The sequence below is a fragment of the Narcine bancroftii genome, chromosome 1 (genome assembly GCF_036971445.1).
Source record: "Narcine bancroftii isolate sNarBan1 chromosome 1, sNarBan1.hap1, whole genome shotgun sequence".
Classification (NCBI taxonomy): Eukaryota; Metazoa; Chordata; class Chondrichthyes; order Torpediniformes; family Narcinidae; genus Narcine; species Narcine bancroftii.
In genome coordinates, this window is record NC_091469.1 from 23,898,471 (window position 1) to 23,924,729 (window position 26,259).

General features: G+C 42.6%; 1 protein-coding gene across 1 annotated transcript in view; it reads right to left on the reverse strand.

The window, feature by feature from the left end:
* Window positions 1-6,295, reverse strand: part of apba1b (amyloid beta (A4) precursor protein-binding, family A, member 1b) — a 189,653-nt gene extending 183,358 nt beyond the window's left edge. Inside the window, exon 1 of the mRNA XM_069922330.1 lies at window positions 6,161-6,295. The gene's annotated coding sequence lies outside the window, so the exon portion shown is untranslated. The remainder of the gene's footprint in view (window positions 1-6,160) is intronic.
* Between the last annotated feature and the right edge of the window lie 19,964 nt (window positions 6,296-26,259).

Here is a 26,259-nt window from a genome sequence, read left to right on the forward strand (position 1 = left end):
TTCCAAATCGCCTTCAGATTCTTATCCTGGATTTCAAAATCTTACTTATCTTTGAAAGTTCCAGACATACAGCCATCTAAGAAATCTCCCCTCCTCACCAAAGTAGCATAAGGGAAGGCTACATTTCGGATGTTAATAAGACTTCACTGGTCTGGGGAGAATGACAAAATACTCCAAAGAAACACAAGAGACTGTCATTAGCCAAGGACAGCTGAATGACAACATCCATTTAGATAATTAAGAGGAGGCAGCCTGGGAAATTATGGGACATCAGAAAGAACATACAGAATAAGGATCTCTTCACTATGAAGCAATTTGCAATTGTCTAGCTCATTAACAGTAGAAATACAGTAAAATCCCCAGTATCCGTAATTCAAGCAACCAGTGAAAAGAAAAATAAATATATTTTTTAAAATTTAAATAAATAAGGATAAATAAAAAATGTAAATAAAAGTTTAAAACTGTAAAAGTTTAAAATTGTAAAAGTATGTGGTGGCGCACATCCTCATGGCGAACCGGCCCCGCTTGAATTGCCACGTGGTGGGACAGCCATGGGGAAATGGCATCGTCAGAGGTTTCTCTCTGACTCCAGCATCCCTGGGCAGTGATTATGATATCACAATGCACCAGGTGACTGAGCTCATGCTGCCCTTAAAGGGGCGTGCTGAATTTGAATAAAAGCAGTCGTTACCGACCTTCGGTGGGGCGGCAGTAATTTCTTATAGTGCCACAGTGGTGACCCCGACATGATGTAAAGGAGGCTGTTCACATGGCCAACCGTCGCAGCCACCAATGGCGGTTGGCCTGGCCGTTTCCCTGGAAGTCGCAGGGCTGAAGGCACTTGCGGGCTTTCACTCCCCAACACTAGTGATAAAAGCACCATGTTGGCTTGTGCTTGGGGGTATCCTGCAGACGGCGGGGCCCCGGCTTGAAGGCTTGGCTGAGGGCTGCCTCGTTCTCCAGTTTTGTGCACCAGAGGGCATCTGCCCGGGCTGCGGCCTTGTGGGGGTCGGAAAAGTCCTCTTTGGACAGATGGAGCCAGATATATTCTGGCATCTATTCAAGGAAGACGAAACACGGTTCCTGATCCTCCGCCAGGGCCAGCATTTCATCCATGAGGGCTGAGGAGCAGCAATCCCCAACCCATCCAGGTCCCCAGGGGTAGATTTTTGAGGGCAGAATTCTTGCCCACTGCTGGTGGCCAGTGAATGATGTCATCCACCCTCGCCACCATGTCCTGATCCAGCGCACCCACGACATGGTAAAATTTTGTGGCGTCGGCTGAGATGTTGCAGAGGTGGAATTGTGCCTCCGCCTGCCCGAACCACGAACGTGGGCGATGGGGCCAGAAAGGGGAGGGGGGGGAAGTTTGAGGGCTACAGCGTTCACCTCGGCTGCGTCCATCGTTCGCTGGGTCCAGATAGACATCTAGGCCCGTCGAGGTTACCACTGTGGCAATTGCAGGAGCTGAAGGAAATCACTACTACCACACCAATGGTTGTTAATGACTGTTTTTATTCAAATGTTTTCCGAAACAACACATAATCCTTTGGTGAAGATGGGAGCAAACATTCAGCCAGCAAAACACCCCGGTTGTGCCCTGCCTGCAGCAGCTGCTTGGACAAAGTGGCAGCACCCAGGATGAAGAGCTGGCCGATTCCACTTGCTGCTGGGACAACTCTTCCAAAGTGTCTCTTTATCCCTACCTAGTATCTTTTTTTTTTAAAAACATTAAGTATATTAGTAAGGCTTTACAGTAGAAGAGCAAAATCCAGATGCCAGAAATCCAGACTACCCGAGAATCCGGATTTTTCGAAAACTCTCAAAACTTTTTTTAATTTAGCAGGCTTCTGTGTGCATGCCCAAGCAGCAACAAGCAACCACGCTTGTAGTATAACAAATAAGTTCATTTGTATACTGCTTTTTTCTTTTTAAATGTTTATTTTAAATAGAATTTCAAGTATTGCATGCCTTTTTTTGTCGTGAAAAAAATTTGTTTATATTTTTGTCAAATGTTGACTTTATTTTTCTTTAAAATTTCCTGTTTGGATAAATGAATAAACTATCAAAATTTACCTGTTCATCTCTTCTTTATTCCTACTTAAATTTGAATTTTATAAGTACTGCCTTAGAATCCAGACCAACCCAAACACTGAACAATCCAGATTTTAGGACTTCTACTGTATCTGTAAACTTGGAGGAGGGGATGGTTCATTAAGACAGCAGCATGGTTAGTGTTACATTGTTACAGTGCCAGTGACAGGAGTTTGAATTTAAATTTTGTAAATTACAGAAATGACCTGATTAAAGTGAACTTTACATAATGAAGGATTACAATACTTTACATTTTGCAGTCTTTTGTCTTTAAACTATATTCTGAATGCAGGTGTATTAGTTAGGTATTGTAAGAGTGTGTCTCAGGCAACCAGAAAATTTGCATATCTGACATCCACAATCCTCTAGGTGCCCGATAATGGGGATTTTACTGTATTCGCTTCCATTATCGTTCAGAGGAGCAACAAGAAATTAACATTTGGCTCCCAAAGAAATAAAGAGAAATGAAGCCTAAAAAAAAAGTTACATTTTACATCGATCTTAAAAAAGGTCTCAAGAAAGTTCAAGGAGAGATCACATGGGTTTAGGATCCTGCAACCAACGGCTGAAGGGTGGTAACCACAAGCATAACTGAAGTGTGCAGAGATCTTAAGTTACCAGTTAATTAGACGAAAGATTAAAAGTCTGATTTGAACTGCAGGATTAACCTAGTAGAACAGCCACGCAGCATGGGAACAGGGACCTTTAGCCCAGGTCTACCATCAAGCACTCATCTACACACTTCTCAGTTTGTTTTCCTCAAATTCCCATCAACCACCCCCACATGAGGGGGGCAATTTACTGTCACCAAATAACCTACTGACACACACGCTTGTGGAAACCAGAACAATCAGATGAACTCCAGAATCACAGGGAGAATATTCAAACCCCACGCAGATTGTGCCAGAGGTCAGGATTGAATCTAGATCTATGGCACAGTGAGATAGCTGCTCTGCAAGCTGTGCCGCTCTGCAGTCCCCCAGTTTTAAAAACATTGCAGTTAAGGTGCAGACAAGCCAAGAGAAAAATCAAAGATTTTCAAACCACTTGCAGCACTGCATGGGTTTCCTCCAGGTACTTCAGTTTCCTCCCACATTCCAAAGACCTATGGGTTAGAAGGTTTATTGGACACATGGGGGTATTTGGGCGGCACAGGCTCATGCACAGGAAGGGCCTGTTACTGTGCTGCATCTCTAAGTAATTTTAAAATAGCTTACCGTTTGCAATTCTGGTCACCCCTTTACAGGAAAGATATGGAGGTTTTGGAAAGAGTACTGAAGAGATTTACCTGGAGACTGCCTGGAATAGAAGATATGATCTCCAAGAAGTGGTTGGGCAAACTTGTGTTGCTTTCTCTGCAATGTTGGAGGCTGAAGTTTATAAAATTATAAGAAGCAGCGACAAGAAAGACAGCCAGAGGTTAAATGTATGTCATGTACCACTTGACATTTTAAGGTGAGAGAGGAAAATTTTAAAGGAGATATAACAGTGGCACTTAGGGCTTTAAATAGACATAAACCATCAGGGAATAGGGGGACATTTATCATATGTTGGCAAAAAAATTTAATTTTGGCTTCATGGGTCCAATGGTTGATTCATGGGCTTCACAGTGAGCATTTCAACTAATTTAGGGGAGACCATTTAAACTAGATAAATATTTTAGAATTTCATTCAAAAGTTTGGAATTGGTAGCGATGACATTTTCTGTGGCTCCTGTTGAGAAGCTCCTAGTATCCTTTCTCAGGCCAACAAGCAGTCAGCAGAGCTAAACCTGGCCCCTTTCCTCTGACACCCAGGCTGAGAGGATGAGTAAGGGAGACAGTGATCATGAAAGAGTTCAAGGCTGCACTGATAGACTAGAAGATCCAAGGCATTGATGAGGGTTACAGCAGAAGTCAGGAAGAGTCACAGAAAGAACAGGTGGTGCTGTTGGGATGGAAGTAAGCGGACTTTGCGATGGAGTGAAGCACAGAATGAGTACAAGTCTTGCAAAAGGACTGGTTCATCCACGGCACTAACAAGGGAAATTTTTGCAAATGATGCATGGGGCAGGTACGTCAATGAGCACCAGCCACAACATCAGTCCTAGGTTTTTGCTTGGTCAGTGTCTCAGGTTGAACCAGAGGCAGCAATTCTAATTCTGGTTCTTGTCAAATACTTCTTGCTTCTGTCTTCCCAAGTATGGAGGAAACTGGAGCTCAAGTGTGGAAAGGCCTGACAGCACACAAGGAGTAGAGGGGACATGAGAGGTAATGCTAGGTCCCATCCACCTGGAAGCTGATCTGCAGACATCAATGAGGAGCCCATTTCTGAAAATTAATCAATCACTGAATGAATGGAATCAGTTTTCATTAAAAGAATCATAAATCCTATCAACATCATGTTTCCACTCATACATCTGCAATCACTTTTCCTCAAAGCAATTTAGATTATGTTAGCAAAGAGCTCAATAATACAAATAAACTAATGAATGAAATTCTTTCAATCATTTATGCAAAATATATTGAGAGACTAAGAATATTGCAAGTGCCATATTTCCATTTTGTTCAGGTGCCTACCTACATTTTGCTCATTCCTTGATGAAGGGTTCAAGCCAGAACATTGGTTATGTATCTTTATCTTTACTATGCACTGTGTGACGTGCCGAGTTTCTCCAGCATTGTTTTTAAATTCTATCTTGGTGTCTGCAGACTTTCATGTTTTTACTCCATATTTACTCTCTCCCGTTCTGATACGTCAGCTGTGGCTTAGTGGACAGCATTCTCTCTTTGAAGATCGTGAAGAAGGGCTCAGGTGCCAAGTGTCAGTTATCGCTTTACCTCCTATGGAAGGTGCGAGACCTGCTGAGTTCCTCCAGCATATGTGCTTTTATTGCAATCACAGCAACAGCACTTTGGTGTTACACTGCATTCTTTCTTTGCTCACAGCCAGAAAGTTGTGGGGGTCAAACCCCATTCCAGGGACTCGGGCACAATACCTTGACTGACCTCCGGTTTGGAGAAGATGTCGAAATGAGTTTCTGTCTTTTCAGGGGAAAATAAATATCTCATGGCACCAGAGGACAGGGGAGATTTCCTCGAGTGTCCTGACTGATATTTACCCCTCAATCAGCAATCATTCAATATTATTAAGTCATTTATGACTTTCCCCTTGGTGGGAGCTTGCTGTGTACAAATTGGGTGCCATGTTTCCCATATTAGAACAGTGTCTACACTTCAACATTTAACTGGCTCTCATGTACATTATGCCTTTAAAGATACCAAATAAATTGGTCTTTCTTGGAATATAATGCAGCAATAAGTGATTAACTTGTGCAGAAATATCGCAAACAGTATATAAACGTTTCCTCACACCAGCTGGATAATGCAATCTGTGAAGGCGTATTTTCAGTTACTTTTCACATTATTGATGTATTCGCTGCTGTTGAAATCACAGCGCGGTTATAATTTACCAACCAATATTTAACCCTCTTGATTTTTAAATGCAGAAGAATTTCTGCAACCCCAATCTTGAGAGATAAATGACCGACAGGTTACAGGTTGATGCGGATTGAGACCGCGGGTAAAGACCCTGCCAATGCTCCAGATACCTACCCACCTTCAGGTTTATTTCTCGAGAATGTACTTCTGCACCGAGTTACGTACACTCACAGACACACTAAACATTTTAAGAAGCCTTCCTTTTGCAGCGATAGGCCTGGCAATTTAACCTCAAGATGCCACATCAACCTAACAAAGCACGACTGCAGCACTACCTCCAATAAACTGATTCGCCACAGTAAGATAAAACACCTCTTGGATGTTCCAATCATTGCACAATTCATAACAAACAGTGAACCCGTCTAGACTAACACAGTCTTGTCCAACAAGAGAAAAACATGATGATTCTGTCATTTTTCCTAATGCAGTGTCACTGCTAGGGTTTTTTTTTTGCTCTGCTTTAAATGTTGCAGTACAGGTTCCCACCCCACATCACCTTTCAGCATCGGTCACAAATCCACTCTGCAAACAAGAAAATTAAAGGGCATTCTGCAAAGATTTGCTAACACAATCTTGCTTGCACTTACCTGCGATATCTAAAGCCTCACAAGGTCTGGATTTGAATGCATTGCGTGCAATTTGCACGTTACTTGCAATGCTTCAACCCCCTTTTTTTTGGCGTACTGGTTCTCCGCCTTAATCTACAGTACAGACAAGCACTGATTTTGCACAGTGAATGACGTTCCCTTCTCCAGCAGGAAGTCGCCCCGGTGCATGAAGCCGGCTGGTGAGGAGGAATTGCACATGCGTTGTGCGAGTGACGGCCAGGTTTGATGTGCGCACGCGCAAAGGACAACGCACCAGCGTTCGTGGAATTTTGCCTGTGCAGTGGTTTTGCCGTGAACCCGACGCACTTGCGCATGCGCAGTTAGAAGACTGCCCCTGACCGCCCGCAGGAAACCAACAAAGGATAACCTGGGGGCGGTGGCACACGCTGATCTCCCCCAAGGGTCATAACAGCCCATCTGACCCCCAGGAAGAGTTCATAAATCCCTGACTCCTCTTCGGGATCAACTCAACTTCAGGCCAACCGAGGTTAGGCAAAATCTCTTGATCAATCTGACCCCAGTGGCACCAGCCTCTGACCCTCTGGAGTCCAACAAACCTTTGAGTTCGCTCTTCAGTTCATTTCAACCAAACACCCATCCATTTTTGCCTGATGTCCCTCTTTCTAACTCCTCCCACACCTCTTTAGCCTTGTGGCTTCTTCAGTGGTCTATCTGACAAGGATGGTGCAATCAGACCCTTCACAGTTCCAACCCTTGCCTCTAGTGGTAATCGAGCATCTATCAGCAAAGGGCCAATCCAGATCTAGGGTTAATCCAACCATTACCAAATCATACATTGGAACCCCCTGTTTCAATCATTTTTTTTTACCTCCCAGTCATGGAATCAAAACTTTCACCATAAAGCTTAGGTGATAACTAATGTGTTGGACTATCAGACCGTGAAAATGAAGTTACCTGCCTAAGAAGAATTCAACCACTGACATATCGTCAACGAGACTTTCCCAAAGGTCAATCCAAATCTGAAACCCAGATGTCAAACAAATCTCTAGCAATTCATTCAAGTTGATTATTGTAAATCACCCACTAAATCTTCCAAAAATGATCAAACCTCCAATCCCCATCCATTAGTCAAACCATGCACAGACCATGTTCCAGATGTAAAGGCACTCCAATGATAGTCAATTCAATATGAGGGTCAATCTAAACCCCATTCCAGAGCTTCTCCATTCACGGCCCAAGGATCAATCCAAGGGAGAATTAATATACTGAGCAATCAATTCAATTGATCCAAAGCATCAATGCAGTTCCTCATACTAAACTAAACCCTGATCTAAAATGAGTTAATTTGTCCCTGACCTGCATAAACTCCCAAACTCCTAAGGTCACCTTTGGACCAGTCAACAAGATTCCTAGAAATTCATTTCCATCCCTTTGGTCTCACTGGATTCAGTCCAGATTTACACTATCATCTTTATTCCACAGACTTATTTCCAGCTCAAAAGCATAATTAAATTTATCTAGGCTCATCCCAGTGATCCACGCTTTGACGATCACACAATGCTGGAGATCCTGCTTCTTCATTGGGTTCACTTTTATTTATCATTTTATATTTATTACCTCTTTTTCTGTCTTGGCATATTATGGTAACTTAATTTGGTCTATTCTGGTTGGTGAATCTTATGTACCTATGTGGCTGCAACAAGAACTTCAATGCATCTGTACAATGAACTTATGGTCTTCAGGCTTCTTCCCGAACATACTCCCCAAAGGTAGCAGCAAGAAGAGGCTGTGACCAGGGTGCTGGGGTCCTTTATGTTTTGGCTGCCTACTTGAAGCAGCATCTCACATAGAAGTCTTCAATGGTTGGGAGATTGGAGCCTGTAATGGACTTGGCTATGTTTGCCAGCTTCTGCAGCCTTCTATGTGCCTGGGCACTCAAATTACCAAACCATGCCATAATGCAACCAGTCAGTATATTCCCACAGAAGTTAATAGAATATTCAATACCAAATCTCCTCAGACTTCTTAGAAAAGTAGAGGTGTTGTTGTGCCTTCTTCCCAGATGCCTCGATGGGCTGGCTTTAGGAGGAATCCTCCAATATGTGGACTCCCTGAAATTTAAACAAAATAACCCTTGCCATGCTGAAGAAAGGTGTGTGATCCCTCAGACCTCCCCTTACAAAAGTCCACAATAAGCTCCTTGGAGTTGGTGATGTTGGGAACTAGATTGTTGTTCTGGTACCACCAGAATCTCTATCCTGTATTTTGACTCATCATTTGCTGCTATTTGGCCAATGCTGGTGACATCTGTGAATTTATAGATTGTGTTGGAGCTGAACGTAGCTACAAAATCATGAATGTAGAGAGTAGAGTAGTGAGCTAAGATGATGGAGAGCAAGGAGGAGGTGATGTTACTGATCCGCACTGATCGGGTTCTGCCAATGGGGAAGCTGAGGATCCAGTCTCAGAGACATGGACACAGTCATAGATCCATAACTTTAAAAGAGTGTGTGTGTGTGTGTGTGTGTGTGTGTGTGCGCGTGCGTCCATTACTATCCTAGCATATGGAAGCCTAGTCGTGCAATTTGGAGTGCTGCTGCCTCATGATTCCAGAAGCCTGTGTTTGACTCTGACCTCCTGTGCAATGCATGGAGTTTGCATTTGTTTCCTTTGTCTGTTTGGGTTTCCCTGAGGAACTTTGGTTTTCTCCTAAGTTCTGAGATGTGCAGGTTGGTATGCTAATTAGCTACTGTAAATAAAACCAGTGTGGGTGGGTGGTGGGAGAATTGGTGGTGGGGAGGTGTGAGAGAGAATGTGAGGCAATGGGAATGATGGAATGGCCCTGAGAGTAGGTATACATAAGAGGGCCTGAACGCTCTATAATGTTGTAAGAATTTTGTGCATGCTTTAATAGCAACTTCCACTTCTATTTATATCACAGCTTCAATAAATCAAAGTTAAATCCAAAACAATGTGATGCTAGAGGCCAAAATTAGTTTGTCAGGTTCAATCACTCATTGCTGCAGTCAGAGGTTCCCACCTGCTTCAAAAGGCCATCAATCATCCTGGTGCCCAAGAGGAGCAGAGTCAGCTGCCTTAATGACTATCGCCCAGTAGCACTCACTGTGATGAAATGCTCCGAGAGGTTGGTCATGGCCAGAATTAACCTGTACCTAAGTAAAGATTTGGACCCACTGCAATTTGCCTACCATCACAATCACTCCACAGCAGATGCAATATCACTGGTTCTTCACTCAGTTCTGGATCATTCTAGACAACAGCAACTTATACATACAGCTGCTCTTCATCGACTGCAGCTCAGCCTTCGACACCATTATTCCCTCAGTGCTGGTCAACAAAGTCCAAACTCTGGGCTTCTGCACCTTCTCTATAACTGGATCCTTGACTTCCTCATTGGACGACCACGGACAGCACGAATTCAATATCTCCTCCACACTGATGATCAGTACTTAGCCCACTGCTCTACTCACTCTACACCCATAGCTTGTGTGGCTAGGCGCAATTCAAATGTTATCTACAAATTTGACAATGACACTACAGTTATTGGCACAATCATAGCAGGCAATAAAGAAGCATAGAGGAGGGAGAGAGATCAGCTAGTTGAATGGTGTCACAATAACAACTTTGCACTTGACGTTAGCAAAACCAAGATGATTGTGGACTTCAGGAGGAAATCAGGACAACGTGAACCAGTCCTCATTCAAGGGGCACCAGTGGAGATGTTCAAGAACTTCAAATTCCTGGGTGTCAACATCTCTGAAGATCTATCCTGGAGCCTCCATGCTAATGCAATCAAGAAGAAGGCTCGCCAGTGGCTATAATTTGCGACGAGTTTGGGTATGCCATCGAAAACTTCTACAGGTGTACTGTGGAGAGCTGGTGGCATCATTATCAGGGCAAGAAAACCTCCAGAGGGTTGTTGACTTGGCCTGCGACATCACAGGCACCAGACTTCACTCCATCAGGATATCTACAACAGGTGGTGTTTTAAGAAGGCAACCTCCACCCTCAAGGACCTCCATCTCCCAGGCTATGCCTTCTCCACTCTGCCATCATTCAGAAAATGGTACAGGAGATGAGCACTCAGCAGCACAAGGACAGCTTCTTTCCTTCTGTCACCTGATTTCTGAATGAACAATCAACCACTGACACTACTTTGTCTTTTCCTTGCACTATTTTTATTTATTTTGTCATGTAGTTTGCACTATGATGCTGTCACAAAACAAATTTTGTGACATGTTCATGACAATAAATTCTGATTCTAGAGGAGATTACAGAGATCAAAGGCCAGTTAGGGACTGAGAAAGAACCTTGAGAATGCTGACATTAAGGTGCTGCTTTAAGGGAGAGCTAGTGGAGGTCAACAAGTGAACAGAGCCCAGTGCCAGCTGAGGCACAGGTATTAGCATTTTAGATGAGATATGAAAAATATAAACATAAATAAACAAGAATGCTGAAGCTTTTTGCTCAATGCTGATTTATACAGGCGCTTCAATACCTTTCTCAAATTAATTGTCAACTCTTCAATATTCCTGATCCTAAGGCAGTGCTTCTCAATCTTTTTCTTTCCACTCACATACCAAGATGATTGTGGACTTCAGGAGGAAATCAGGACAACATGAACCAGTCCTCATTCAAGGGGCACCAGTGGAGATGTTCAAGAACTTCAAATTCCTGGGTGTCAACATCTCTGAAGATCTATCCTGGAGTATTAAGTATTCCCTATGCCATAGGAGAGGATTGCATAGGAGAGGAAAGAAAAGGTTTGAAAAACACTGTTTTAATCATACCTAACTGATTCATTACGTGCATGGTTTCATAACTCCAAAGGAAATGGGCCAATGACAAGTTTTCTCAAGCAAAATATTTCAGTAACAATTGGGTCTTGAGCAATAATTTCAACCTTCCCTTCCCACTCATATATGACCTTAAGCAATCCCTTACTAATCACAGAGCATCAATGGTAGAGGGAGTACTTAAAGTGGTATGTGAGAGGAAAAAGGTTGAGAACCACTGATCTAAGGTGAAAACTTTGCAATTCTCTGTGATAATGCAATTGTAAGGGACTACATTTTTGGTCCTCTATAGGATATATGCTTCCGTTAAACCTTCCAGAAATGCTCGGCTTCCTTTCTCTCTCCCACACCACCACCCCCCCCCCCTTTTTTCCTTCTCAGAGAGGGCAAGTTCTGAGGTCTCTGAGATATTTCCTCAAAAATAAACTGAGTTATCTATAGTGTGTAGATTTAAGAGATCCTGTGGGATACAGAGCACGTGGAATGGGACTAAAAAAAAGAGATTTTGTTTTGACTGAATAAGCGAGGCCACATATGGCCAGAAGGAAAAAGATCTGTTTTTGTTGTGTCCCCAGGCTGAGTGATTTTACAACCATTGACTTCACTCTGCACCTGAAGGAGATTGTGCATAAAGATCTGAAAATATAGAGTGATAGGGGCAGCAAGGTTGGCATAGCGGTTAGTAAAATGCTGTAATAGCGCCAGCAATCAGAATTGGGGTTCGGATCCTGCGCTGTCCGTGAAGAGTTGGTACATTCTCCCAGTGTTTGTGTGGATTTTTTCCCAGTGGCTCCAGTTACCTCCCACCCTTTGAAACTTACCGGGGGTTGTAAGTTAATTGGGTGTAATTGGGCAGCACAGACTCGTTGGCCGAAATGGCCTGTTACTGTATTGCATGTCTAAAAAGAAATCTGGACAAAGTGTATCAGGACATCCAACTCAGTTATATGTCCTCACAGCTTGTTCACTGAGTAATGTTGCCTGTCCTTTTACATTATTTTACTCATTGACTGCCGTGCTTTGGTTTGGTTTATTCCATGCAAAGAATTTCAGGCACATTCACTTCAGCAGGTCTGTGCTGGTGTTTATGAGCATCCTTCCACCCCTATTGCTGCACTCTTCTCCATTCTTGTCACTTATTTATACATTCTCCTTAAGTGCATCTCACTTCAACTACTTCATATGATAGTACATTCTTCTTCTTCTTTGGCTTGGCTTGGCTTTGCGGACCAAGATTTATGGAGGGGTATGTCCACGTCTGCTGCAGGCTCGTTGGTGACTGACAAGTCCGATGCGGGACAGGCAGGCACGGTTGCAGCGGTTGCAATGGAAAATTGGTTGGTTGGGTATTAGGTTTTTCCTCCTTTGTCTTTTGTCAGTGAGGTTGGCTCTGCGGTCTTCTTCAAAGGAGGTTGCTGCCCGCCGAACTGTGAGGCGCCAAGATGCACGGTTGGAGGCGCTATCAGCCCACTGGCAGTGGTCAATGTGGCAGGCACCAACAGATTTCTTTAAGCAGTCCTTGTACCTCTTCTTTGGTGCACCTCTGTCTCGGTGGCCAGTGGAGAGCTCGCCATAGAACACGATCTTGGGAAGGCGATGGTCCTCCATTCTGGAGACTTGACCCACCCAGTGCAGTTGGGTCTTCAGCAGCATGGATTCGATGCTTGGGGACTCTGCCAGTTCGATACTTCGATGTTGGCGATGAAGTCATTCCAATGAATGTTGAGGATGGAGCAGAGACAGCGCTGATGGAAGCATTCTAGGAGTTGTAGGTGATGCCGGTAGAAGACCCATGATTTGGAGCCGAACAGGAGCGTGGGTATGACAACGGCTCTGTATACGCTGATCTTTGTGTGTTTCCTGTGGGATACTATCTGGTTGGATAACCACGTTGAGGAACTTGGGGGAGCATCCGAGCCGCTCTAGTATTTGCCAAATCCCTTTCCTGCTCACGGTGTCAAAAGCTTTGGTGAGGTCAACAAAGGTGATGTAGAGTGCTTTGTTTTGTTCTCTGCACTTTTCTTGGAGCTGTCTGAGGGCAAAGACCATGTCAGTAGTTCCTCTGTTTGCACGAAAGCCACACTGTGATTCTGGGAGGACATTTTCGGCGACACTATGTATTAGTCTATTAACAAGAATCCTAGCGAAGATTTTGCCTGCAATGGAGAGCAGCGTGATTCCCCTGTAGTTTGAGCAGTCTGATTTCTCGCCTTTGTTTTTGTACAGGGTGATGATGATGGCATCACGAAGGTCCTGAGGCAGCTTTCCTTGGTCCCATCAGAGCATGAAAAACTCATGCAGTTTGGTATGCAGAGCTTTGCCGCCAGCCTTCCAGACCTCTGGGGGGATTCCATCCATACCTGCTGCTTTGCCACTTTTCAGTTGTTCAATTGCCTTATATGTCTCTTCACGGGTAAGGACCTCATCCAGCTCTAGCCTCAAGGGTTGTTGAGGGAGCTGGAGCAGGGCGGATTCTTGGACTGAGCGGTTGGCACTGAAAAGAGATTGGAAGTGTTCTGACCATCCCATCGATTGAGGATGGAGATCTTGTCGCAGAAGAGGACTTCGCCGTCTGAGCTGCACAGAGGGCTTTGGACTTGGGGTGAGGGACCGCCTTTAGTGTCTCATAGATAAAGATAGTACATTCTACATTCTAGTTACAAGGGGAAAAAAGGGCTACAAAATGAACATTTGTCACAGTGTTGCCATGCTATCAGTAATAACCTGCAAGATTCAAGGGTGGGTTCAAGCTTAAATGAGTCTTCTCTTCTCCATTCTGTTATGTTCAATAAAGCAGTCCCTTGACTACATTTGGGGAACTGTTTTCCATCTCCCCAGTTAGTGTCTGTTTATACTGAGTTACGTCTCCTTGATCTGCAACAGCTGCAGCCTCGCCACCTATGAGCACCGTAACAGGGCATGACGTCAGGGACAAAGAGGAGAAAGCACTTCATGGGCCCCAGAGGGAATTACTGCTGCCTAGATGCCAAAGTAATGTCAGTTGATCAGGTTACTACAATATGCTAATTATAACCTTCACAAGAATGAAATTGTTTTGCAGACTGCGTCTCTCTTTATTTTAAATGTGTAATATTCAAAAAATTATTATTTCTGATACAAAACATTAATTGTGTCTGCATCAATTCACAATATATTCTGAGATCTGAGTCTTGAAATCTCTGCTTTCCTATCTGTCTCACTCCCGGGATAGATTGCATTTTAACATTTTATCACAATGTTAGAGATGTTAACGAATGAAAGTAAAAATTGCATGCACAAGTCATGTAAAAATAACAGTGCAGAGAAAGGGGTGCTACAGCAGCTTAGCCAGCAAAGCCTCCATTTCACGGATCCAGGAACTACTGGTTCGATTTGACCTCTGGTGTAATCTGTGTGGAGTTTTCCCATTCTCCCAGATTTCCCCTGGATACTCCAGTTCCTTTCTGCATCTCAAGATATGCAGATTGCTACTGCAAATTGGCCCCTGGGTGCAGGTGAACAGAAGAATCTGGAGGGGTTGTTGTGAATGTAAGGAGAATAAAACAGGATTGGTGTAGTGCTTGAAGCTGAAAGCCCGGTTTCCATGTTCTATGGCACTTATGAGAGAACTTTTTTTTGCTTCACAATGTTATTAATATTTATTTAAGAATCATGCCTTTAGTGTCAGTCTTTGCATTTTCCCCAAAACTGAATCCATCTCTTCCCCTTTAAGATCTGCACGTATGACCAGGCTTTTGGTCTGATGTCTTTATATATGATTTTCTGCCAAATTTTAAGTGGTGATGCATTTCTGAAACATCCTGGTACAAAAAAAAAGCTATATAAATGTAAACTGTACATTATACATGACAAAATACACTTAAAATTTTTCCTGAATATATAATTAAACCTTTAACAAATCAACCTGTAGTCCATAAGAGGTACTGTCAACTGTTCCCAATTTGTTGTTACCAAACAACAGTGTTAATAAAACATTTGGTTAAATTGCAGACGGACATCAGAGTGCAGTGAATTCAAATCATGGCAGATTGCCACCGCATTAATTGGGATTTAGATAGCAAGAAGCCTGCTTCATAGCAAAATCCTACAACCAGATTGAGCTAAAGAATTTGTATGGGTTAATCTACAAATCCAAACACATCTGGTTATCTAGCTACTTTGCACACAGCCAAATCCTAAACAATACCCAATAAGTATGTGTCAAAATCTCAGAAATTTTACGATAGATCTGTTCACTAATTGATAAACTTTGTAACACAGACCAAATTCTCCAGATAAATGGGATAGAATCCAAACCTGGGAGTCAGTCACTAATCTATCTAACAGGGAATTCAGGAGAAAATCAGGAGTGGTGAGAATGTGGCATTCAATCCCACAGAGACTGGTTGAGGATAACAGAGATCGACTTAATGGGAAGATGAATAAGCACAAGAGAAAGGAATAAAAGAACATCTTATAAGGGAGAGAGCAAACAAAATATATAGATTATTAAGAGTGGCGTAACACAAATCAAGCTAAATGGTCTAATACTACACAGTGCTATGGCTGGAGTTGCTGTAATGGCAGTGCTGTCACCAGTGCGGACCCGGGGAGAATAGACACAGCACTCCCCTATGGGGTCCAGCCACCCAGTCCAAATTGCCTTCGGCTTTGTACAAACTTCAAATGGCCTGTTAAAGGAGTGACAATGGTTTATTTTAAAATACTGATTCTGTGGGGTCTGGGCCCAAGATGGTGTCATCTATAATTGGGAGTGGCCATAATGGGTTACAGACTCTGAAGAAGCAGAGGACTGGTACAGGGCTCCAGAAAATGACACCACCCCCAGTTTGAGAAGGAGAAGCAGAGGAGATGACCCTCAGGATGGTGACCACATCGACAGAGCCAGCAAGGGGCACTGAGGCTGAAAGACACACGGGGCAGACCGTTGCTGACTCGCAGCGAGGAATCCACGCAGGTTACGGGCGACTGTGGTCAAGGGGCTCATATTAGGCTGCCGACTGCTGGAGTTTGGATAAAGGAGTTCCAGGTATCTGATCCGAGACGTGAGAGGGTGCTGGATGCTTCCTGATCATGTCAGAGGTTTGCATCTGGAGCTCGAGTTGCCGATGACTTGGACTGGGGGCTGTGTGCTGCAGAGTAAGTGCTGGAGGCAAATCCATGGACCCTCAGTGACTCTGGGGTGGGGGGGTGGGATTCTTTTTCTCTTTCTCTGACTATCAGGGATGCTGAACAATTTCTGCTGATAGACAATCATTGTCTGCCTAAAGGAAATTTCGTGCAATATCATTTTTTCAGTTTTAATACATGACAATAAAATAATCTTGAATAAATTTTATGCAAAAAATTCTAGAACTGATCTGTCATTTGTATTGTTTCTGCTCTCGTACAGAAACAAAACTTAAGGTCCTGGACTAATAAACCAGAGACAAGTTCAAATCCCACCATGACATTGTGCAATTTAAATTTTGTTAATAATCCCAAATTTAAGAAACAGCCTTTATTCTCAGTAGTGATAACCATAAAACTTCTGGATTATTTTAATGCCTATCTGCCTTAATGATTCCCCTCAGAAGAGGACATCTATGGTCTATGCCTGGCCCATGTGTGACTCCAGACCCATGCCATAGAACCATAGGATGCAACAACACAGAAAACAGGCCATTTTAGTCTGGGCTGACCATCACACCACTATTCCAACTGACCTGCTCCCACTCCATAACCCTCCAGACCTTTTCCATCCATGTATCTATTCAATCTATTCTTAAAACTCATTCACATCAGATGACAACCCATTCCACACTCCCACCACTCTCTGAGTGAAGAGTTTCCCCCTAATGTTCCCCCTAAATCTTTCCCCTTTCATCTTAAAACTATGACCTCTCGTATTTATCTCCCCTAATCTAAGTGGAAAAAGCCTACTCACATCCATTCTGTCTATACCTCTCATAATCTTTTAAATCTCTATCAAATCTCCCATCTTTCTTCTTCACTCCAAGGATTAAAGTCCTAACCTGTTTAATCTTTCCCTGTAAAAAAGACCCGGCAACATCCTAGTAATCTTCTCTGTGCAGACTCTTGCAATCTTATTGATATCTTTCCCGTAGTTAGGCAACCAGAACTGCACACAATATTTCAAATTAGGCCTCACCAATGTCTTAAACAACTTCAACATCCCAACTCCCATACTCAATACTTTGATTTATAAAGGCTAAGATACCAAAAGCTTTCTTTACAACCCTGTTCACTTACAACAACACCTTCTGGGAATTATGTATCTGTATTCCCAAATATTTTGCTCCTCTGCACTCCTCAGTGCCTTACTATTTACTATGTATGTCCTACCTTAGTTTGCCCTTCCAAAATGCATTGTCTCACACGTGTGCATTAAATTCCATCTGCCATTTTTCGGCCCTTTTTCCTAGCTGCTCCAGATCCCTCTTCAAGCTTTGAAAATCTTCCTCGCTGTCCACTATGCCTCCTATCTTTGTGTCATCAGCAAACTTGCTGATCCAATTTACCATATTATCATCCAGGTTATTGATATATACAGCAAACAACAGTGGTTCCAACACCGATCCATGAGCCACACTACTAGTCACTGGCCTCCAGTCTGAGAAGCAACCTTTCACTACCACTCTCTGTTTTCTCTCACACAGCCAATTACAAATCCAATTTACAACCTCTCCATGGATATCTAGTGTCATAACCTTCTGAACTAACCACCCATGTGAGACCTTGGCAAAGACTTTGCTAAACTAGACAACATCCACACCCTTTCCTTCATCTACCTTCTTGGTAACCTCCTCGAAAAACTCTACAAGATTTGTTAAACAAGACCTACCATGTGCAATGCCATGTTGACAATACGGTTTGACTTCAAAATGGCTGAGCTACTCCGTTCAGTGGCAATGAATGTTCAGCACTGCCCACATCCCTCTTCCTAAAAGTGCTTTTTGACTGGATTGATTTAATCGTCTTTCTCAGGAGTATTTAAATGATTATCCTGGCACACACTGGGTTCCTCCTTGTCTAACAATGTTATTTTACAATGGCATTTCTAAACAAACATGCAATGAATTTAAAGCACAAAAGAAGAAAAGATGTACGAGAGAGAAAATAGAATGGTGCAATGATAGGGAAAGGTCATAATGAATTGACAGCACAAAAACAGGCCATTTGGCACAATGCTGAGATTGATTAAGGAATACAGGGATAGACTGAGGAAGTGGGGTTAAGTCAATCACAATCCTACCCGATGAAGTGGTCTCAAAGGTTCAAATGGCCTTCTGTCCTCTCACGATCCTCCCTACACAGCAGTAAGCTTCCGATAACCCAACACACTCGAGACAGATTAGAGCTTCTGGCTTATTAGATGTGAAATCCTCTATAATATTCACTTTTTAAAATGATGTTGCACAGTATTGTTACGGAGTCCAGAGGACCCCCAAAACCAGCAGTGATATGCACCACAACACAGGGTTACTTAAACAAAAGGAGTTTTTAATTATATTTGAAGAAGAAAACAGAGTTAAACTTTAACTTATTACTTAACCTACTTACTTAATCCCCCCTCTAATACTAAGCGGAGGTGTGTAATGTATATTTAAGATTAGAAAAGTTCTTTGGATCACAGTCCAATCTCACTGGTTGCAGGCAATTCATGTACTGTGCACAGAAGTTAGCATTAACAAAGTTCACCAGTTTTTGGTGAAACTAAAGATGATTAAATCAATCCAGTCAGTTTTTGCTTAACAGGCAAATGGTTACCACTCAGGAGGGTTCTTCCTGGTCTTCAGAGAGATTCCTTTACCAGGACATCTGCAATTGATTCCTTCTCAATCAGTCTTGCTGACGAAACTTGCCCCCTTCAGGATTCTCCAGATGATTCTCTTTCTTTCAGGTCACCTTTCAGATCGCCAGTCTTCTCCTTTCACCAGACAGCCTTCCAAAGTTTGCTAGCTTTGTCCTTCTGGAAATAATTTCTGTGACTCCACACTCTGTTTCACACCCTTTCTCTCTGAGAGCAAAACAGCTCTCTGCCTGCAAAGATCACATGGAAGCTGCTGTCGATACTTTGTTGCCTCCTGCAAAAAGCATTCTGCAAAAGTCCTGCAAATAGTCTGTGTTTTAAAATGTGTGTGTGCAAGCTGCTCTAACAATTCCTCCCAAACCACACAGTATTAACATAAATTTCCCAGTGCAAATGCTGATATCTACAATATGAGTAAACATTGAGAAGCTGGAGGGACTCGGCAGGACGGGCATCATCCACGGAGAGAAACGGTATGTCAACGTCTAGGCACATTATACAGGGAGCAAAACCGGGGTCCTAGTGTGTTGGGAAAGTGGTACATGTTACTTGGTCAAATAGCAGGATAACAGAGTTTTCCTACATTTGCTGCACCTCTACCTATCATTACACTCTTTTATACTTTTCTCTTTCATACTTCTCACCTCCATCTATAACTTTTTTTAAAAATTTTTTATTTTTCGCACCATAAACCACATTGACCATGATACATACATTTTCCTTTTCAAATATATAGTGCCATTTTCTCCCCCCCTCCCTCCTCCCATCTCACCCTCCCTACCTCCACCCACATCCATTTAAAGTACAAAATCTAAGATACATTAAACCAGTCAAACAATGTTGTCATTCAATAAAAATAAACAAGAAATTCCACTGAGTCAATTCTTTTCATTTCCTTCTTCTTTCGTTAATTTAGGTAGTGAATGTCCCCGGTAGGTTTTCTCTATTGTGTTTCATGTAAGGCTCCCATATTTGTTCAAATATTTCAATATTATTTCTTAAACTATATGTTATTTTTTCTAATGGAATACATTCATTAATTTCTATATACCATTGTTGTATTTTCAAATTATCTTCCAATTTCCAGGTTGACATAATACATTTTTTTGCTACGGCTAGAGCTATCTTAACAAATGTTTTTTGTGCACCATCCAAATCAATTCCAAATTCTTTGTTTTTTATGTTACTTAGGAGGAAGATCTTTGGATTTTTTTGGTATATTGTTTTCTGTAATTTTATTTAATATTTGGTTTAGATCTTCCCAAAATTTTTCTACTTTCTCACATGTCCAGATTGCATGAATTGTTGTTCCCATTTCTTTTTTACATCGAAAACATCTGTCAGATACTGTTGGGTCCCATTTATTTAACTTTTGAGGTGTAATGTATAGCCTGTGTATCCAGTTATATTGTATCATACGTAACGTCGTATTTATTGTATTTCTCATCATTCCAGAACATGACTTCTCCCATGTTTCCTTTTTTATCTTTATATTTAAATCTTGTTCCCATTTTTATTTAGTTTTACCATTTGTTTCCTCATTCTCCTTTTCTTGCAGTTTAATATACATATTTGTAATAAATCTTTTGATTATCATTGTATCTGTAATCACATATTCAAAGTTACTTTTCTCTGGTAACCTCAGACTGCTTCCTAATTTGTCCTTCAAGTAGGATCTCAATTGGTAATATGCCAGCACTGTATCTTGAGTTATGTGACAAAAGGCAAAGGAGGAAAAACCCAACACCCAACCCCAACCAACCAATTTTCCCCTGCAACCGCTGCAATCGTGTCTGCCTGTCCCGCATCGGACTTGTCAGCCACAAACGAGCCTGCAGCTGACGTGGACTTTTTTCCCCCTCCAAAAATCTTCGTCCGCGAAGCCAAGCCAAAGAAGATCTTGAGTTATATTAAGGAAAGAGGAAGAGACCAAGCTTGAGCTGGTCGCACTGCAATCTGCCCTCTGCAACCAGCAGCAAGAGTTCCAGAGTAAGGCAGCAGAAATTCAAGTGCTCTCTGACAACATTCGTGACAAAGAGGAGCATATTAAGGATTTGCAGATGCAGCTGATACATACAAGAGAGTCTCCAGTGGTAGAGAAGCTTACACAAGAGTTACAGATATTTCATTTGTTCAAAGGATAATAATCTATTTCCTGAAAAACAATTTTCTATTCTTTTGATCCCTTTTTTCCTCCCATTCTCTAAAGGAAAGGTTATCTATTGTAAAAGGGAGTAACTTATTTTGCATCAATATTAGTTTTGGTAATTGGTAATTTGTTTTATTCCTTTCTACATGAATCTTTTTCCAAATATTGAGTAGATGATGTAATACTGGAGAACTCCTACGTTGTACCAATTTTTCATCCCATTTATATAATATGTGTTCAGGTATCTTTTCCCCTATTTTATCTAATTCTAATCTAGTCCAATCTGGCTTTTCCCTTGTTTGATAAAAATCTGATAGGTATCTTAATTGTGCGGCTCTATAATAATTTTTAAAGTTTGGCAGTTGTAAGCCTCCTTGTTTATACCATTCTGTTAATTTATCTAGTGCTATCCTCGGTTTCCCCCCCTTTCCATAAAAATTTCCTTATTATTTTCTTTAACTCCTTGAAGAATTTCTCTGTCAAGTGTATTGGCAATCCCTGAAATACGTATAATATCCTTGGGAAAATGTTCATTTTAATACAGTTTATCCTTCCTATTAGTGTTAATGATAAATCTTTCCAATGCTCTAAATCGTCCTGTATTTTTTTCATTAGTGGATAATAATTGAGTTTATATAGATGGCCGAGATTTTTATTTATTTGTATACCTAGGGATCTTATTGCTTGCATTTGCCATCTGAATGGTGATTCCTTCTTAAATTTTGAGAAATCCGCATTATTCATAGGCATTGCTTCACTTTTATTTACGTTAATCTTGTAACCCGACACTTCTCCATATTCCTTCAATTTCTTATATAATTCTTTTATTGATAGTTCTGGTTCTGTTAAGTATACTATAACATCATCCGCAAATAAACTGATTTTATATTCCTTGTCTTTCCATCTATAACTTTATACACAATCAACCCTTGGTGGGGTAAGTTCTACATTCTATTTCTTTATTAAGCTTTCTTGTTGACCAGTTGTATTAACAGGCATTTGGTTTTGGACTTGCTCCTACCAGTGGAAACAACTCCTGCAATGCCTCACCTTACAAAACTTCTTATTTAAACCATCTCCACAATGTCAAGTGACAACTAAGAAAAACAAGCCACAGATAGCGATTTCATTTTTCATAATGATTCACACAGCCAATTACAATTTAACTGAAAGCCAATATAATGAATGATCCATTGTGTATTTGAGGTAATTACATCACTTGTTTGCAGCTTTTATTTTGACATAGTCTAAACGCCTGCCACCTCTAAAAATACTCAAATAGGAGCACAAACTAAATAAGATTGGCAGCACTGCTGCTGGTGCAGACCTGGGGAGAGCAGAAAGCAGACACAGCACACCCACGCAGGGTCCTACTGACCAGTCCTACTAACAATGACTCCATACAGTCTTTAAACCAGCTCTAGATCAGCTCGTTGAATGCTGTAACAACAACCTTGCGCTCAATGTCAGCAAAACCAAAGAGATGATTGTGGACTTCAGGAGGAAGTCAGGGCAACACGATCAAGTCCTCATCGAAAACTTCAAATTCCTGGGTGTCAACATCTCCGAGGATCTATCCTGGAGCTTCCACATTGATGCAATCACAAAGAAGGCTCACCAGCGGCTATACTTTGCGAGGTGTCTGAGGAGATTCAGAATATCACTGAAAATTCTCGTAAACTTCTACAGGTGTACCATGGAGAGCATTCTGGCTGGTTGCATCATTGCCTGGTATGGAGGTGCCAACTCTCAGGACAAGAATAAACTTCAGAGGGTTGTTAACTCGGCCTGTCACATCACTCTATTGAGGACATCTAAATGAGGAGGTGACTTAAAAAAGCAGCCTCTATCCTCAAAGACCCCCACCACCCAGGCCATGCCCTCTTCATTCTGCTTCCACAGGGGTGGGGGGGGGGGGGGAAGGAAGAAAAGGTACAAGAGCCTAAAGTCAAGCACTCAGTGTCACAAGAACAACTTCTTTCCCGCTGCTATCAGATTCCTAAATAGTCAATGAACGAAAGACACTGCCTTACTTTTCATGCACTATTATTTTTTATTTTTTACAGTAATGTTGTAGGATGGTTATAATATGTATATTTGCAATATGATGTTGCCACAAAACACAAAATTTATGGACAATAAATTCTGATTCTGAAGTGGCCTGTTAAAGGAGCTGTTTTATTTAAAATCCTGCGACTGTGGGGCCTGGGCCCAAGATTGTGGCACCCATGTTCAGCAGCAGTTTCGAGAGGTTGCAGACCCTGTTGGGACAGCAGACTGTGCAGGGCACCAGCAATGGAGAAAGCATGCCCCCCCTCCCCCCATTGAGAAGGCGAAGCAGAGGAGACAAGCCTAAGGATGGTGACTACGGTGGCGGACCAGTGAGGGCTCTGCAGCTGAAGGATACACACAGGCAGCAAGTTGTTGGCGACTTGCATGCGAGGAAGCCACACAGGCTGTGGGTAATTTGAGGTCAAAGGACTCACACCAGGCTGCCGGCTGCAGGAGACTGGCTCATGAGAACCAGGTATAGGAACTGGTATTTGAGAAGGTGCTGAGGGCAAGGAGGGTTCCCAAAGTGCTTTGAGCACTGAAGGCTTCCTCATCGTGTCAGAGGTTTGGATCTGGGCTCAGGTTGCCGAAGGTTTGAACTGAACTGGAGTCTTGTGCAGCTGCAGAGGTTGCGGGAGAAATGGAACAGAATCCACAAGCTGTTAGTGACTCAGTGGTGGGGGGTGGGGGGTGGGGGGTGGGGGGAAACTGTCTTTTGCTTCTCTTTCTCTGACTGCAATGGATGCTCGATAATGCCCATGCTAATGGCAAATCGAGGCAATTTCATGTAATATTATATTTGTTTTATTACATGACAATAAAGATTATCTGATCTGTCTGATGTATCTGGAATACTCTCTTTCATTCATTGATTTTTGCTATAGTTTAAATGAGAAAGCACATGCCTCAGATTGAAAAGGTGGTAAAGACTTGCAGGAACAATTAGTGGATTCCTGGAAAATGTCTGGTGTGAAATATGTGGCAGTTGCCATTAATCTCAAAGTGATGGTATAGTTCCTTTCTCAGCAAGAAGATATTCTCACAAAATGATGCCAAAGACAGTTTATTTCTCTAACACCCAACATCAAAAGCGATGGCTTTTAAATACCTTTCCCATTCAATTATTTTTTTTAAAAATGGTTTATGTTGTCACCTTGATCATATCATTCACTTAAGTGGCCCTTGTGTACCATGATTGGATCCTTTCTGAGGCATGGCTGATAGCACAGCTGTTGATATGTTTACTCCTTACAGAGATGGTAAATGCACTAGTTCCAATTTTAAAGTTTACATTTGTCACAAAATACCTGGTGCAGTAAGAAAGATCCTTCTGCAAACAAACAAACTAACAGGTTATCTCTAATATTCAAACAACTATTACAATGTTTAGGATTGCAATGAAAAGATCAATTAGCATCAAGGACAGCAGAATAGCCCTGTTATGTGATTACAGCAGAGAAGAAACTGCCTTTAAGCATGTTGGTGCATTCTTTCACTCTTAAGCCTTCTCTGCAATGCCGGTGGGGAATGGAGAAGAGTGTGTCCAAGGTGTGATAGCTCTTTCAAAATGTTGGCTGGCTTTCCTAAGCAGTGAGAGACATAGATGGTGTTCATGGAGGTGAGGGAAGTTTGCATTATGTTCTGAGGTGCATCCAGTATCACCTTCTGATCTTGAGCAGAGCAGCTTCTGTGATGCTTCCAGCAAACATGCTTTCTGTGGTGCCCCTGCAAAAGCCACTGAAGAACATGTGAATTTAGTAAAGAACACACTGAAATGCTGAAGGAACTCAGCCGGTCTTTCAGCATCCAGAGGATGTGACAAAGATATATTGCTGGCATTTTGGGCCTGAGCCCTTCCTCAAGGAATAAGCAGAATGAGCCAGAAGCAGGAAATTTCGGAATCCAGACCAAAAAAAGGTGCTAATTGGATATAATAAGAAAGACAGGTGAGAATTTATCATGTCTGTGCGAAAGGGGTGAGGGAGAGACAGCTGGGAGAAGGAGACGGGGAAGAAGTGGGTGGTTTAATTAAAGGGAGAGAAGTCAATATTAATGCCATCCGGCTGGAGGGTTCCCAGTCAAAAGATGAGATGTTGTCCCTCCAATATGTGGGAAGTCTCATTTTGGCAGTGCATGAGACCATGAATGGACATATCAGCAAGGGGAATTGAAAAGGGTAACCACTGAGAGATAAACACTTCTGCGGCAGACAAAGTGATCCACAGTCTGCGTCCAGTCTCCCCGCTGTAGAGAAGACCACAACAGGAGAACCGGATGCTCCTTAGTCTTATAAGAGAGGCATGAGTGTGCTTTAAGCTTGTCTCATGTTTATAGGTCAAGGTGTGGGTGGGAGGAAAGAAGAGAAAAACAGAGAAACATTTTAGGGGAAGGGGGTTAGATCTCTGAATGGAGCAGGAAGGGGGTTGGAAGCTGGAGGAAAGAGAGGGAGAGGGAAGGGGTGGGGAGCAGGAGGAAGGAGGTGGGGAGCTGGAGGGAAAGGGGTGGGAGCTGGAGGGAAAGGGGTGGGTGCTGGAGGGAAAGAGGTGGGAGCTGGAGGGAAAGGGGTGGGGAGGTCGAGGGAGTGGGGAGGAAGAAAAGGGAAGAAGGTAGGGAGGTTGGGGAGGTTGAGGAGGTGGGGAGGAGGAAAAGGGAAGGTGGGCATCAGGGGAGGGAGGAGGAGGGGGGGGGGGAAGGTTAATGCCAGCTGGTTGGATAATGCCGAGATGGATTATTAGATGTTGTTCCTCCAATTTACAGCTGGCCTTAATTTGACAGTGATTAAAGCCATGGACAGACACGTTTGTGTGTGAATGGGGTATCAAACTGAAATGCTTAGCCACTGAGAGATCTCCATTATTGCAATAGACAAGCGAAGTGCCCAACGAAACAATAGCCCAGTCTGCATCCAGTCTTTCTAATGGAGAAGAGGCCACAACAGGAGCATCAGATTAAGTAGACAACCACTGCACCTTTACAAGTATTGCTTCACATGGAAGGACTGTTTAAGGCCCCAAATGGTGGTGAGGGAGGAGGTGCAGTCACAGGGTAAGTCCTGAAAGGAAATTAGTGGGAAAGGATGTCTGCATGAGGGAGACAGGGGGGGAGTGATCCCTGCAAAGAAGGGAGGAGAGTGGAAAATGCGTCTGGTGGTGGGATCCTGTGGTAGGTGATGGAAATTTCACAGGATATGTTGGACGCAGAGTTGTGAGGACAAGGGGAATCCTATCCTTTTTGCGCCTTGAGGCAGAGGGAGCCAGGGCAGATATGTGGGAAATGGAGATGATGT